Source organism: Cervus elaphus, chromosome 31, assembly GCF_910594005.1.
Source record: "Cervus elaphus chromosome 31, mCerEla1.1, whole genome shotgun sequence".
Classification (NCBI taxonomy): domain Eukaryota; kingdom Metazoa; phylum Chordata; class Mammalia; order Artiodactyla; family Cervidae; genus Cervus; species Cervus elaphus.
In genome coordinates, this window is record NC_057845.1 from 54,374,590 (window position 1) to 54,392,058 (window position 17,469).

Consider the following 17,469-nt stretch of genomic DNA (forward strand, 5'->3'; position numbering starts at 1 on the left):
TGGGTGTTTGGGTTTTTTTTTCCTGTGATTAGAGTTCTGAAATTAGAAAGTGTTTATGGTTGCACAACTCTGTGTGTATACTAAAAACTATTTAACTGTATAGCTTAAAAAGGCTGAATACTGTAGTATGTAAATTATACCTCAATTTTTTTAATTTTTAAAATAACTAAACCAAGATGGAGAGATTGACTAACTTGCTAAAGATCGAATATTTAGTAAGTGGAATTCTGAGTCTTAACACCAAGACTCGTGGCTCCTACCTAGGGTTTTTCCCAGTCTATCAAGTGAAAGCCCAGGAGATTGCAGAGCACCACCAACTCTCTCTAAGGTGCCATGAACATGGGGTTTACATGCAACCATGTGGATCAAGGTGCGACCTCACCAGGGACTGCATTCTGACTCCCGAGGCTCTGACCTGTGATGAGTGTAGCACAAGCAGAGAAGGAGTGAAGGGAGAGTGCCTTCCACGAGGGCCCTCATTTTCTCTCCATTACCTTTGGTACCCCCCAAGAGGCTCTTGTATCTCAGGTCTTGCTCAAGGATCCAGAATAACTAGCAATATCCCTATGGTGCATCTGTATGTATCCTGTTATGCCTTAGGATATTCATTTCCTGTTTTCTCAAGTCTAATTTATTTCAAGGCTAGCACAGAGCAAGATGACCCATAACCTTGTGAAAGGCTTGGTATGTACCCTTCAGGACAGATGTGAAGTCTATTAATCTGGTTACAGATTAAAATAACAACAATCACAGCTTGTCCTTGCTGATGGGTTATACGTGACAGCTTCCTAAGGTTTCTTTTACATGCCTTTATTTGTTACAATAGCGTGAGACAAGCATCGGTCATTGTCTCTCTTACGGCAAAGGAAGCAGACACAGCACTAAAACCTCTATCTCCTAACGCTTAGCTTACTTTCCTCTCTTCTTCCCTACCAAGGGGATCAAGCAGCCTTCCTTACACTTAATTTGCCCCAGGGTTGGAGTGAAGTATGAGGATGGTGGGTGATGGGGACATGTGGTTTCTGTCTTCCCAAGAAAAGTTAAAGTTATGGCCTTGCTTCCAAAAATAGATAATCAATCATAGTTAAAACGGCAACATGTCACTGGGAAAGGAAAGAAAAATCAAAAACATAAAAAATAAGCAGATATGTAGTATCAAGCAGCCCTAAGGAGATGAAAGATTTAACTCTACACTGTGTAGGAGACTTTACACAAAAGGTTGTATACTCACCTCTAGGCACAAAAGAAAACGCAGAAATGCCTGTATGCTCTTTGTTGCTATAGAGACATTGTTCTAATTTTGAAATGAGCAGCCATTCCTTGATGCGTGTGTTAGCTGCAAGTGGAATCTGGAAGAACACAGAGAGCAAAAGGTCTACCTTTAAGCAGCAGAGGAATAGCAGGCAGCCAGCCAAAATGTACGTGGTCCTTCAACTTTCGGTCAGGATCGGAACGCCTCTCCCTCACTGACCAATATGGAATGGAATGTAAAGTGGTGACTAATGGGCTCTCTGCAATCCTGAGACCGGTTCTGCTCTAACCAAACCCGTCGGGCTCCTCTTAGCCCCGGTCCGGCGAGCCATCCTGGGGACCATCCCCCACCCACGCACGGAACCCCTGAGATAGGGCGGTGAGGGTGCCACCCTTCACCTGCGGTCACCCCTGACTCGCGCGCTCAAGCCAATTTCCAGTGGACTCAGGATAACTGAATGAGACACCGTCCCACTCACCACAACAGTAGCTGTCATGCGGGTGTAGGAAATGATGGGCTTTGAAATCCCACAAATTAGGAACTTTATCTCAACTCTGCCTTGTATCCCATGTAGAACTTGAAAGTGTTCATCTCACTGAACACTCATGTTCTCATCTGCAATAATGAACATGTTCTAAAAAACATCCTTTTTAGAAGCGTGGTTTTAAAAGAAACTGAGATAAAGAACAGAAAGTTTCAATTTACAAGTGTGTGTGTGTTTGTGTGTTTGTGTGTGCGCACGCCTGTTCACACGCTTAGTCGATCAGTCGTGTCTGACTCTTTGTGACCCTATGGACGGCAGCCCGCATGTACTCCTCTGTCCATGGGGGTTCTCCAGGCAAGAATACAGGAGTGGGGTTGCCACGCCCTCCTCCAGGGGATCTTCCCAACCCAGGGATCGAACGAACCCAGGTCTCCTGCATTGCAGGTGAATTCTTTACCGTCTGAGCCACCAGGGAAGGCCCAATTTACAAGTACTTCTGAACAAATCTTAGATTTCTTCCTTCCGTTTCCAAAGATAATTGACTTCAAGCTAAGCAGTATCTTGAGAGGGGGAGGTTCTGAGGGATTAATCCCAGAATACACGAATGCATGTATTCATTAGAAGACATGTGACTTAATTCATCCTCCAAAATTTTGTTTATGGCTTTGCTTTTTGTTTCTTTGATTCTTCTTAATACTCTTGTAAAATTTTTTTGAACTTAAAAAATACAGGTCTTTACATTTATTTCTATATGTTACATTTTTCCATTTCATTGAGATCTTCTTGAATCAAAGAGGAACCAATAGTGTGAAGGGTCTGCTGAACAAACGACGGCCTGGCTGCGTTCATGGGGTGAGGTGCGTGATTCAGGAGACGCGATGGTGCCCTTCTCCCTCTTCCTAGTCAGAACAACAGCCTGGCTGCGTTCATAGGGGTGCAATGCGTGATTCAGGAGACGCAATGGTGCCCTTCTCCCTCTTCCTAGTCAGAACAACAGCCTGGCTGCGTTCATAGGGGTGCAATGTGTGATTCAGGAGACGCGATGGTGCCCTTCTCCCTCTTCCTAGTCAGAACAACAGCCTGGCTGCGTTCATAGGGGTGCAATGTGTGATTCAGGAGACGCAATGGTGCCCTTCTCCCTCTTCCTAGTCAGAACAACAGCCTGGCTGCGTTCATAGGGGTGCAATGTGTGATTCAGGAGACGCAATGGTGCCCTTCTCCCTCTTCCTAGTCAGAAAGCACATCCGCAGCTCTTCAGCTACCTGGTCCCGGTGTCTTATTTAAGAATCCCCTGAGAACTCTTCGCATGAACTTTCTTGACCTCTGTCTATTCCAGAGTTTGTAAACCTTTTGTTCATTACCATACTCATAAAGAGCTTTCTAGACAATTTTTCTAATCTTCTCTCTCCCATGAAATTTAATACTACAAATATGCTGTTATACTTGATAATGTACTGCATGTATATCTGTGTTTTTTACATAGAAAGAGTGAATTTTTTCACCCGCCCCTCACTAGGAACCAGTTTTCATCCCCTTGAGGGGTGATACTGCCATCACTGAGAATGGATGGCCTTTTCCGAAATGCCATGCTATTGCCAGAATTCAGGGTATGCCAGGATAGAAAAAACCATGGTGCATGTGTTCAGATCTGCTGTTCTCCATATACTCTGGCATCTAACAGCTTCTCTGAGACTAAAGTCTCTTTATATATAAAATGAGAGTAATGAAATCTAATGCATAACTCTGTCGGGAGGAATAAATTTAGCATACAAAGTGCGGAAGACAGGGCCAGGCAAGTATTAAAAAGTTAGTAAATGATCATTATTGTTGACTGGGAAACCATTTAAAGCACATTCCATCCTGAGGAGAAGAACCTGGGGAGGGGAAGTAATGCAAGTTGGTGAATGAAAATTAAGGTTTAACCTTTAACCCTTAAACCCTATAACCCTTCTATATACAGAAGAAAAATGAATCCCACAGACTGAGGGCGGTGCCAGTGCAATTGAGAATAACGGGCTAAATGTAGTTAACTGAAACACGGCTTTACTTCCTTGGTAGGAGGAACATTTTATGAATAATCCTTTTTTATTTGGCCTGATTTTATGCCTAACTCAATAGTTCTCAGTCCTGGCTGTACATTAGAATCACCTGGGGAGTTTAAAAATTGCCAGTGTCTGGGTCCCAGCCCAGGAATTCTGACTTCATTGGTCTGAGGAGCTGTCTGGGCATTGGGGATTTTAAAGGTTCCCCTGGCAATGTTAATATATAGCCATTGTGAAAAAAACCAAGGCCAAACTAAGAATGTGGTTTATTTCCTGTGATTTAGGGAACCAGTTCAAAATCGTGGATTAAACTGTTTCTAGAGAATACCAAGCTGCGGCCTTAGGAAGAGGCAAGCTTCAGAGCATGCCTGCCCCCACTCAGATGTTCCATCCCCAAATGATCTTCATAAACTTTCTCAGCAGAGTTGGATGTTTAGGCAATCAAGTGTGAGGGCTTTGTATGAATGACATTAGCAGCTACTTCTCAGAAGAAAGAGGAGACTGTCCTCTACCTCCACTTCCACTGACACTTTTCATTTCACTCCGTCAGAACTGAGTTTTAACATATTCCTGAGTAATACATGTGCATCTTGCACGTGTATCTGTGATAAGGAGACAGAATCTGCCCGGACTATTGCTCTAATTTAAAAGCTCTACATACCCAGAAAGGCCTGGACAAGTCTCTACCCGCTCTAGGCTCCAAGTATTCAATTTACGATCTCGAAGGTATTTTCCAGTTACTGGAATCAATGATTGCAATTCTCATAACTAATACAGTGATGCGCAAATTCTTCACTGAGGTCCTGTTTACAGCTCTGTTGATAGTACCAAACAACTCCTGAAATGAGTTTAGATTTCTGTTAAAATCACTAGCACATACACATAAATGATATATTTGAGCAGTATATTTAAATATTTCCCAAGAAAGACAGTAGCTCAGCACATAATTTCTAGGAACAACTGGTAGATGTAATCAAGAAAATGCTGCATTAATAAGTTATTATCTCTGACAGATAAGGTAATGATAGAACCCTCATTGATTTGCTACTTGGTCAGCTGCAGTATTGCAAAGTTGTGACATGACATTAATCATTACCTGGTGAAAAGATGAAGAGCTTTTATGTGACGCTGTGCCTTCCTGGGGACTCACTAATAAATCCACATAAACCAGAGGTACCAGAAGAAAGCTCTTGCTATGGGATTGAGGGACAGTTTGTCTAAAGAAAGGAAAACAGCTCTAAATAGTAAAGTAAATGTTTTCCTCTGCCTTTGGGTGACCTTATGCTCAACCTCTTGCCTTGTGAGAATGCTGTCTCCAAGCCTGTGGTTTTGTGGCATGTCAGTAATTCTGGAGAGTCTCTCTGTAGTTTGGCAATAGGCCACTTCCCAGCCACACTAATCTGAGTTCCTCCTCTTTTCTCCACAAAAATCTACATACTCACTAGCTTCCTCCTTTCTTGAGATGGATTTTCTTTCTTTAATGCCAGTATCAGCTCACTGTCCCTGAAATAACTTTAATAAGATTCCCCTTCCTCATTTTGAAGGCACAGCCTGGCGGGTCTCCCCGTTATGTAGAAGCTTTGCTTTCTGGTGGTACGAGGTTAAAAGAAATGACAGCCAAGAAGATAACTGCAAAAAGAGCCACTTTAAGTTCACTGATCTGGTCACTTATAGAGGTCTGAGGACAATAGTCAATGATGCAATTAAATAAAGTATGACAATTCAGAAGGTTAGATACTACCTTAAGAACATAAGGTAAAATCTCACTTATGTAAGTTAAGTAAGTCCTAGAGCTCTGATGCACAGCCCTATGCCTGTAGTTAACAAACCCTGTTGGACACTTGAAAATTTTTAAGCTTTTAAAAAAGAATGTACTGTGGCACATCAGTGCATCATGTCCTGGCTGGCGAAAGCCCAAAGAGCCCGGTGGGATGTCATTGTCCCCCTGCCAGGATTCCTCCAACAGGGGGTGCAGACAACACACACAGACGGGAAACACGTCTTCGAGGAAGGGGTCTGTCCGGGCCACACTTGTGTGTGTTTTCTCGAGCGTTTCCGAACAAAACCGCCTCTCCATGACTGTTTTGGCTGCCATAACAAAATACCATGGACCATGGTTCCCACAACAGATACTCATTTCTCACAGTTCTGGGGGCAGGCACAGGGGGTTTCTGGTGAGAAACCCTTCCCGCCTTGCAGCCAGCTGTCCCCACTGAAGGCTCTGGTTGTGGGGAGGCGGAAGCAAGGAGGAGGATCTCTCTTCTATCCTTGTAAGGCCACTGAGCTCTTAGGACTTAACCCATGTGACCTCGTTTAATCCTCGTTACCTATAAAACCCCCTCTCTCCTAATACAGTAATACTGAGGTTAAGACTTCAACATTATGTGTTCTGGGGGACACAATTCAGTCCATAGCATGACCCAGCAGCCCATACAGAATATCCCCCAAAGCAGAAATCACTTTCACTCTTTAAAGTAACATTTTACAAATGCCTTATTTTTGACAACCAAATGCTTTGTCCAAAATAAATTTTACAAAGATATCTAGCACCTAATAAATAGATAAATGGAATAGCTCCCACCTTATCTTAGGGATAGATTCCAAGACCCTCAGTGGAAGCCTGAAAGCATGGATAGTGCTGAACCCTATAAATACTGCTTTTTCCTACACATACTTACTTATGACAATTTAGTTTACACATTAGGCACCATAAGAGATTAACAACAATAACCAATAATCAGTCAGTTCAGTTCAGTTGCTCAGTTCTGTCTGACTCTTTGCGGCCCCATGGACTGCAGCACATCAGACTTCCCTGTCCATCACCAGCTCCCAGAGCTTGCTCAAACTCATGTCCATAGAGTCGGTGATGCCATCCATCCTCATTCTCTGTCGTCCCCTTCTCCTCCTGCCTTCAATCTTGCCCAGCATCAGGGTCTTTTCCAATGAGTCGGCTCTTCACATCAGGTGGCCAAAGGATTGGACCTTCAGCTTCAGCATCAGTTCTTCCAATGAATATTCAGGACTGACTTATTTTAGGATTGACTGCTTTGATCTCCTTGTAGTCCAAGGGACTCTCAAGAGTCTTCTCCAATATCATAGCTCAAAACCATCAATTCTTTGGCGCTCAGCTTTCTTTATGGTCACTTAGGAAGGCTTCCTTATCTCTCCTTGCTATTCTCTGGAACTCAGAATAGCAAAGATGGATATATCTTTTCTTTTCTCCTTTGCCTTTCACTTCTCTTCTTTTCTCAGTTATTTGTAAGTCCTCCTCAGACAACCATTTGGCCTTTTTGCATTTCTTTTTCTTGGGGACAGTTTTGATCACAGCCTCCTGTACAATGTTATGAACCTCCATCCACAGTTCTTCAGGCACTCTGTGTATTAGATCTAATCCCTAGAATCTATTTGTCACTTCCACTGTATAATCATAAAGGATTTGATTTAGGTCACACATGAATGGTCTAGTGGTTTTCCCTACTTTCTTCCCTACTAAGTCTGAATTTTGCAAGAAGGAGTTCATGATCTGAGCCACAGTCAGCTCCCAGTCTTGTTTTTGCTGACCGTATAGAGCTTCTCCATCTTTGGCTGTAAAGAATATAATCAATCTGATTTCAGTATTGACCATCTGGTGATGTCCAAGTGTTGAGTTGTCTCTTGTGTTGTTGGAAGAGAGTGTTTTCTGTGAACGGTGCGTTCTCTTAGCAAAACTCTGTTAGCCTTTGCCCTCCTGCATTTTGTACTCCAAGGCCAAACTTGCCTGTTACTCTAGGTATCTCTTAACTTCCTATTTTTACACTCCAGTCCCCTATGATGAAAAGGACATCATTTTTTGGTGTTAGTTCTAGAAGGTCTTCATAGAACCATTCAGCTTCTTTGGCATTAATTGTTGGGGCATAGACTCATATTACTTTGATGTTGGATGGTTTGCCTTGGAAATGAACAGAGATCATTCTGTCATTTGTGAAATCGCACCCTAGTACTGCATTTCAGACTCTTGTTGACTGAGGACGACTCCATTTCTTCTAAGAGATTTCTTCTAAGCAATCACAAAATATATTATAATAAATGTTATGTAAATGAGGTCTCTCTCCATCAAAATATCTTATTATATAAATTTGATGCCTTTTTTATCATAACTAAGCAATTATCATGAAGAGTTGGACACGACTGAGCGACTGAACTGAACTGAAGCACTTATCACACACTCTGACTATAAATTTTACAGTTTGAGGTGTGATGACCCCAAAGTGACTGCAAAACTAGATTTCTTTTTCCTTCTTTACGATTTCACAAATAGAGGATCCATTCTTACTATAGATCTTAGCAACCTCAATATGACTTTTTTTTCTTATTAAGTCAAGAACTTCTGCATTTTTCACTTGAAGAACTCTATAGCTTCTCTTAGGCATATTCAAATTGCTACATCACTGTGACTTTGAACTGTGGGGCTATTAGTAAGTAAAATAAGGGTGACTTGAACACAAGCATTGCAGTACTGAGATAATCAGTCTGATTACAGAGTAGCAATGAGGTGACTACCAGGTGAGGTATGCTGGACAAATGGATGATTCATGCTTCAGGCAAGACAGAGCGGGAAGGCGTGAGATTTTACCACAGTACTCAGAATGGCATGCAATTCACAACTTACGCATTGTTTCCTTCTGGACTATCTGGTGACCTCAAGTAACTAAAATGGCAAGCAAAGGAAATCACAGAAAAGGTGGGACTACTGTAAATAAATAATGTACTGAGAGGTGAGGTTGGAAATGTGGTCCGTCTGTGTAGGTGTGGACGGTTGTTCTGCGCCAAATCACTCTATGAGGAAACACACAGGAGATTTCTAGGAGGTGTCATCCTGGGCAAATGGCTCAAGGGCACGTACCCTGAAACCCCCAGGGGAAACTTCTTTGCTATCACACAGAAGCATCTGTAAAAGCATCTGTACCTCTGCGGTTACCATGCAACAGAGAGCAGCCAACACGACCCTGACTGCATGAAGAGAGTCGGAGAGAGGATGCCTCATCCTGAGTCATCAGGGTGTTTCACAGGGGGATTTAAGCAACTGGTCTAGCAAGTTAAAGTCTCTCGCAAGAATGCACACCCGTTAGCATCTTACTGATAAAATCAAAGTACCTGCAAAACTGGAAGCTTTGCAAACAGGACGTAATTTTTGCCATAGGAGAGTTCAAGTCTTTTCACCAGATCGTTAAGCAAGTATCTTAGACTGGGATCAGGAGAACTCTGGTCTCATCCAAATTTTGCCACAACTTAGCTTTACCAGAGAAGTGGTTCAATTTCCTTATTAGTAAATAAAGCAGCAGATCAGACCAGTGAGGTTTAAACTTTTTGTAAGAATTAGCTAGATAGCTTATCTAAAGTGTAGGTTTTCTGACCTGCATCTCCCCACAAAAAATCTGATTCTGTTATTCTGTGGTGAGACCCAGGAATTTGCTTTATATGCTGGTAGCCTATTGATTGTGATACAGACAGTCAAGATTCTTCCCTGCACACAGACACTTTGAGAAACACTGATGATTAAAATCCTCTGCCTTTCAGATCCTGTTAGGCTGTGTTTCTCAGGCTCAGGCTAGCAAAGTTTGGTAGTAGACCTATATTCCTAACCTATCTGCATTGGAATTATTAAAAACTAGCCTCTGTTGCTCACTCTAGGCACATTGGATCACACCATTGTGATAAAGCCCAGGAGGGAGAGGAACTGATAATACTTGAGCAGTGTTCATTTTTGTAGCCTCCATCCTACGAAGATTGGTGCTTTTCCACTTTCATTTTTATGTCCAAAATGCTGTCCCAAGGCAAAAGACCTGAATATTCCTGTAGCACTCTCTGCTCTCTTCCCTTTCACGCTGCCACCTACCATGTCTCTGTGAGGTCTCAGAACATGACTCTAGTCCTCAGATGAAAAACTAGAATCTCCCTGCTGTCTGTTATGTCCAGTTCCACTTCCAAGGTCACTAATGTTTCAGGCAAGAGAGATATATATATATATGTATATATTTTAAAGCAGTCTGTCTTCTTCTAGGATGCTCCCAGTCATTTAGAAAATAACTTGCATGCCCAGGGCATCTTTCTGTAACCAGTATTTGTTTTCAGTTAATTTAAATAGAACTTAAGACCATTTTCTTGAAGGGAGAAATACTGCACATGGATTGTGTCTTTATGAAAAGATATGGTGAGCACAAAACTAGTACTTTGTACGAAATATATTTTGGAAAAGGAATGGGGGAGAACAGCACAAACACATGGTGTCTGAGTTGTCTAATGAAACAAAAATTCATTCAATGATCCAGTGGATGGACTAGTGAAATGATTTTTTTTGCCATCCAAAATTTATGGATTATGGAGTTCTCAACTTTAGTAAGCATCAATGAAGGAAGGACAGGGACCTCCCTGGTGGCCCAGTGGTTAAGAATCTGAGGTCCCACTGTAGGGGGTATGGGTTCAATCCCTGGCCGGGGAATTAAGATCCCACTTGCTGCATAGCACAACCAAAAAAATAAAAAATGGAGGAAGAAATAAGAACCTCATTAGGGCATCCTCAGTTGGCCTCTTCCACTCTGTGAACCTGTCTCTAGGCTTAAGATAAGAGTTCACTTCCTGTGAGTCAATGTCCTAGGACGGTCACTTGCTGCGTGGTTTTACCCTCACTGTTCTAAGCAACTTTATGGAGACAGGTCCTTGAGGAAAGGATTCAGACTGGGGATCCATCAAATACCACTCGTCTTTGATCTTCGGAGAGAAAGTTAATGAAAACAGCTTAGAGTAGGACTAATTAACTTTTTACACCTTCTGTTTATTTTTGTATTCCAAAAGCCTAGAGAGATTAGTGAAACAGAAGCTGGTCGGGCGTCTTCAGAGCCCCAATCCAGAAGTGGGGCCGCTGTTGCTGCTCAGTCGCGCAGTCATGTCTGACTCTCTGCGACCCCACGGCCTGCAGCCCACCAGGCTTCCTCGTCCATCACCAACTCCCAGAGCTTGCTCAAACTCATGTCCATTGAGTCAGTGATACCATCCAACCATCTCATCCTCTGTCATCCCCTTCTCCTCCTGCCTTCAATCGTTCCCAGCATCAGGGTCTTTTCCAATGAATTGGCACTTCTCATCAGGTGGCCAGAATTTTGAAGCTTCAGATTCAGCATCTTCCAATTAATATTCAGTATTAATTTCCTTTAGGATTGACTAGTTTGATCTCCTTGCTGTCCAAGGAACTCTCAAGAGTCTTCTCCAACTCCACAGTTCAAAAGCATCAGTTCTTTGGTGCTCAGCCTTCGTTATGGTCCAACTCTCACATCCATTCATGACTACTGGAAAAACCATAGCTTTGACTATACGGGGTTAAAGTGGGGTTAAATGGCCCTAAAATTCTGAGAAAGGCAGTATAAAGGTTGGCAGGAAGCTTCTCTAATAACTTTATCACATTGTCTTGTGATGCTTTTTTACATAACTATCACCCATTAGACTGGGAGCATCTCTCCAGGGGAGACTAGTCTTCAAGGATCTAAGCCTAGCAGAGTAATTTGTAGCAGATTTGAACTGAAGGACTCCTGGTAGGTGGAAACTTCCCCTTAAGTTTTCTAAATTTGTGCAAGACATTTTTGGTGTTTTGGCAACTCAGAAATTTTTGGAAAGGGGGAAGAGAAATGGCATTTTCATTTATGTTTGGATTTCCTCTCCTCTTAGTCTTTAGTTAATCTCTAACAAATATAAAATAATTAATAAATGAGAGGGGAAAATTCATGGTTTAAGGCTCACCAATCAGGCTTTATGTTTTTATGACATGCTTTTTTCTTCTACCAGAATGTAAATGTTTTGACTGAAAGTCTAAAACAGCGTGGTACACAAAATGGGAAAGTACACAAAGATGTGGAAAGAACAGCTAAAGAAAAGGAGAGTTGAAGAGTGCCAGAAACTGCTAGTAACTATTAGCCTACTGGAAAAGCTATAAAGCCCATGTGAGTCCCCAGCTTGGTTTGGACTTTCTCTTCTTTGCCATTAGCTTTTAAGCTGAATAAAGAGCTAATGTATTCTGAAGCCTATAATTCATTATGTGAGTGTGATATTTAAGCCACCTAATTAGGGTGACTATATTAATATAATTTATCATCCAAACTGCAACACTTTTCGAGATGAAAGGGGCCACTAACCCAGGTCTGTCTCAGACACCCCAACACACATGTTTGCTCTACTCTCCATCCACTCGAAGGCCTTCTTTTTATTCTGTGTATTTTGCTCAAAATGTTCCATATTTTGCTCTAAGGGAGATCTTAATTGGGCTCCCACTTTATGCCAGCCTGAAGTGAACAGAAGTCTGCTTCAAACACATCCGTTCACAGCCCAGCTGTGAGGACATGGCCCACACCAGGGTTTCCTGAAAGGTGGAATACACAACCAAGTGAGAAGCTGACTTGGGGTCACAAAAAACACAGGACACTGCACAGAATCACATCACAGCTTCCTCTAAGGGGGATGTTAGATTCAGGTGCTAAATTTCATCATCTTTTTAACAGTTATTAGTATTTCATCACATAACAGACTCTGGCTCACAGTTTTTAAATGTAGCTTAAATTAAATGTCACTTTGGTTTCATTGTATTTGTTTTTAGGTTATTCCTTGCAAGAAAAATTTATTTCTAAATTTTTCATTTATCACGATGCTTGTTGCTGTTTTAGTCACTAAGTCGTGTGTGACTCTTTGGAACGCTATGGACTGTAGCCCGCCAGGCTCCTCTGTCCATGGGATTTCCCAGGCAAGAATACTAGAGTGGGTTGCCATTTCCTTCTCCAGAGGATCATCCCAACCCAGGGATCGAACCCACGTCTCCTGTATTGGCAGGCAGATGTTTTACCACTAAGCCACTTGGGAAGCTTTAATAATGCTATTTTCTTTAAAAATGAATTTAAGTGTAACAAAGAAGAAATCAAATAATATTATAAGTGATATGTCAATATGAATTAAAAAAATCTTTTTAAAAAGTAAGACAGACCACTAGCTAACATGATCAAAGAACTAGAAGTTCCGACTGAACAAACACAGGTTCATCATGATGCAAGAAGTCATGGGAGGTAAAGATGATACAAAGACTTTCCATGGATTTAGGTCCTTCCCTAAAAGCCAAAAACATGAGTTAGGAAGAAACAGTCTCACAATGCTACATGAAAAGGGAAGATCTTGAGAATTTTCTAGGATAAGGAAGGTCATCTGAACACAACAGGATAAGGCGACCAGATGAAAACTCAGCCAGGGACAAGTAAAGATTGAAAACCAAGGGTTACCAACCCCCTTGGTTTAGTTGTACGTGGCTGAAAGAGGGGACGAAAAGAACATAAACAGCAGAAATATTCTAAAATCTGTGGTCAGAAATAAATATGACAGAAGAAGGTGGCTAAGATATGACAAAGGATGGATCAAAAAATGCAATCTGTCACGAAATCCATTCATCAAGGTTGACCGGGACAAATGGGATGCAAACCTTACCACCTACGTTTCCACTCACGTGTTCTCCTCCCAACTCTTATACCTACTCCTATCTTAGAGAAAGATTACTATATATACCAAAGCTTCCTATGGAATCTTTCAACATAAATGTGATGAGAGATGTATGAGCTGGAAATGGATTGGGGGCACTTGTTTGCATATTGATGGTGATTGAAATCATGACAGCTGGTAAAATTGCACTCTGTGCATCCCTCAGATGCCTTACCCCCGTTACTGCCATCTGCAAGCATTCTCCTCCTATAAACCTTCCCATCTCGTTAACTTTTACTATTCAGTGTTCAGGTCTTGGCTTACACTGCCCTGGATCTCACAGCCTCCTCTTTCATAGCTCCCATGCCATTGTTATTATTTATTTAATATTTCTCATTAGACTGCAAACTCCCTAAAAAGGCAGGAATGAGGTTCACAGTGATACCCCCACCATCTGACCTAGTCTGGTACTAACCAGCAGCCAATCAGTGAATGGATAAATGAATGAGTGAATGACATGCAGGACGTTGTCGTAATTCATGAACATTCACCTAAGAATCCCAGGGATCTGGCCTTTCTGGGCAAGCCACCAGGAGAGGCAAGAACCAGTGAGAAGAGGGAAAATATCAAACCAGTTGTGGCTCAGACCAAGAGAATAACATAATGGAAGTGAGCCCCACAGAAAGCATAAAGGAGAAGGAGGTGACGTTTATCTATCCAAAGGGGCCCTCACATGGGTTGGGCTTGGTCATCACTGGCATAGGAAGTGGGTGAGGCTGGTCTAAAGTCGACGACACTGTTGCTAAGCAGGACATTACAGCATTCAAATGTCTTATTGTGTTTATAAGAATGATCTCATCAGCAAGTGTGCTTTTTTTTTTTTAATCTCCTCTTGTTTGAATGAACTTCTTCCCCATGGAGGGAATTATTGAGCCGCATCCCCTGGTTTGAAAGGGGTGACTCATCTAACTGAGATGAGGAGACACGCTAAGTCTCTTTGACCTGCCCAGTTATGCTGCTTCTACTAAATATGGAGCTAATTACTCAAACAACTACCTAAATCCAAATTAATCACTAGGAAAGCGTTTTCTAAGATAATCATAAAGAGAGGCAGTTTTGTAACTTTGGACAAGTTGTTTATCACTCATAATCTCAGGTTCTTTACCCTTGACTCTGGAATGGCAGCACTTACCTTTGGGCTGATAGTAGGCTCCAATAGATAAAGCACCAAGCAGAAAGGTTTTTGTAAATCTACACTAAACTTGAAGGAAATACAAGAACTTCAGGATACTGTGATAGCCCTCTCACTAAACACTGACTCTTCTCTTCCAAACATGAACCTAAACCAGGTTTATCTTCAGACCTCCGTAGAATATAACCTATTCCTTTAACCTGCGCATTTCTTAGTTCAAGGAGGCTTACAGAATGGCACCTGGGTACCTTGAGTCCCTTAAGACACTTCTCTTTACTCTGGTTTCTTCTCACAGTAGTAAAAGATTTTGAAGCTCACTTAAAAGGCAAGACCATATTTGTCCCGAATTCCACCTCTCAAATCCTCTTTCTATCTTCCCCCGAGGCATTACTTTGACCTATACTCAGAGCACCAGTTCCATCCCTTCCATCTGACTCCCTTCTGCTACTAACTCCCAATCAGAACATACTTTTCCCTTCTCCTGGGTTTTTCAGGGTATCATTCTTTTACGTCACATTCTTCTATCTCCTCTTACATCACAATCACCAGATGCCTCACTCTAGACCTTCCAAATCAGAGTCTGTAGGAGTGACATTGCAGCTCCCTGGATGACACTGAGGCACACTGAGCTTAGACCCTGGCCTTCAGCCTGGGGCAGCAGTTATGCGGACGGAGAAAAGCTCCTGGGGCTCTCAGAGCAGGACTCTGCTTTCAACCAATTTTAAAGCCCCATTACAGTGTATGTACTTCTTTTCCCATTACATGAGAAGTACCCTAATTGGATCAACTTTAAACCTGCTATGCACTTTGAAAAATCTCATGCAGAAATTGGTACCTAACCAAGGGTAACCATAGTAACTGAGGATGAGTTTATAGCTTAAGTAACCAATACTTCAAGTTAATAGGTAATAGGCTCACATCTATGATTCCCAAAAGGTAATGCACTTGCTGGTTACAGTAGGAGAGAGGATTTTATTTTACTTTCTATATTTATTTATTTGGCTGCACTGGGTCTTAGTTGCGACACGTGGGATCTTTGATCTTCACTGCAGGATATAAACACTTAGGGGCAACATGTGTGATCTAGTTCCCTGACCAAGGATGGAACCCAGGCCCCCTGTATTGGGAAGGCAGAGTCTTAGCCACTGGACCACTAAGGATGTCTGGGAGAGAGTATTTTATTTATTTATTTTTTCCATTTATTTTTATTAGTTGGAGGCTAATTACTTTACAATATTGTAGTGGTTTTTGTCATACATTGACATGAATCAGCCATGGATTTACATGTATTCCCCATCCCGATCCCCCCTCCCACCTCCTTCTCCACCCAATTCCTCTGGGTCTTCCCAGTGCACCAGGCCTGAGGACTTGTCTCATGCATCCAACCTGGGCTGGTGATCTGTTTCACCCTTGATAATATACATGTTTCGATGCTGTTCTCTCAGAACATCCCACCCTCGCCTTCTCCCACAGAGTCCAAAAGTCTGTTCTGTACATCTGTGTCTCTTTTCCTGTTTTGCATATAGGGTTATCATTACCATCTTTCTAAATTCCATATATATGCATTAGTATACTGTATTGGTCTTCATCTTTCTGGCTTACTTCACTCTGTATGATGGGCTCCAGTTTCATCCATCTCATTAGAACTGATTCAAATGAATTCTTTTTAATGGCTGAGTAATATTCCATGGTATAATGTACCACAGCTTCTTTATCCATTCGTCTGCTGATGGGCATCTAGGTTGCTTCCATGTCCTGGCTATTATAAACAGTGCTGCGATGAACATTGGGGTGCACGTGTCTCTTTCAGATCTGGTTTCCTCAGTGTGTATGCCCAGAAGTGGGATTGCTGGGTCATATGGCAGTTCTATTTCCAGTTTTTTAAGGAATCTCCACACTGTTCTCCACAGTGGCTGTACTAGTTTGCATTCCCACCAACAGTGTAAGAGGGTTCCCTTTTCTCCACACCCTCTCCAGCGTGTATTGCTTGTAGACTTTTGGATAGCTGCCATCCTGACTGGCGTGTAATGGTACCTCATTGTGGTTTTGATTTGCATTTCTCTGATAATGAGTGATGTTGAGCATCTTTTCCTGTGTTTGTTAGCCATCTGTATGTCTTCTTTGGAGAAATGTCTGTTTAGTTCTTTGGCCCATTTTTTTGATTGGGTCATTTATTTTTCTGGAATTGAGCTTCAGGAGTTGCTTGTATATTTTTGAGATTAATCCTTTGTCTGTTGCTTCGTTTGCTGTTATTTTCTCCCATTCTGAGGGCTGTCTTTTCACCTTACTTATAGTTTCCTTTGTTGTGCAAAAGCTTTTAAGTTTCATTAGGTCCCATTTGTTTATTTTTCTTTTATTTCCAATATTCTGGGAGGTGGGTCATAGACGATCCTGCTGTAATTCATGTCGGGGAGTGTTTTGCCCATGTTCTCCTCTAGGAGTTTTGTAGTCTCTGGTCTTACATTTAGATCTTTAATCCATTTTGAGTTTATTTTTGTGTATGGTGTTAGAAAGTGTTCTAGTTTCATTCTTTTGCAAGTGGTTGACCAGTTTTCCCAGCCCCACTTGTTAAAGAGGTTGTCTTTTTTCCATTGTATATTCTTGCCTCCTTTGTCGAAGATAAGGTGTCCATAGGTTCGTGGATTTATCTCTGGGCTTTCTATTTGGGAGAGAGTATTTTAAATGGCACATTCATGTGGCATGAAACAACTGGTCACAAAGTGAGACTCTTTTCAACTGTCTTTCAAGCTTTCTGATGACATCAGAGAATAAGTCTCAGAAAGGGGCTAGGTGTCTTCTAGAACTAGAACTTCCCAGTCTGTTTTCTTTTTTTAAAATAAAAAGAGAGTGGGTTTCAGGCTATAACTTTCTCAAGCAACAATATTTAACTAGAATGGAATGAGTTTCATGACTTTCTGTCATGAAAATTTCTGTGTATTTATTTTTATTGTTTCCTTTGATTTATTTTACACACTGGTATAAAACTTCCTTTTATTAGCATATATATATATATATA

General features: G+C 41.7%; 1 protein-coding gene and 1 long non-coding RNA gene across 11 annotated transcripts in view; one reads left to right on the forward strand and one right to left on the reverse strand.

The window, feature by feature from the left end:
• The window catches only part of LOC122687546, a 34,825-nt gene extending 29,885 nt beyond the window's left edge, over window positions 1–4,940 (reverse strand). Inside the window, exon 1 of the long non-coding RNA XR_006339167.1 lies at window positions 4,875–4,940. This is a non-coding gene — a long non-coding RNA (uncharacterized LOC122687546). The remainder of the gene's footprint in view (window positions 1–4,874) is intronic.
• Window positions 1–17,469, forward strand: part of PHLDB2 (pleckstrin homology like domain family B member 2) — a 236,338-nt gene that overhangs the window by 65,333 nt on the left and 153,536 nt on the right. The window lies entirely within an intron of this gene.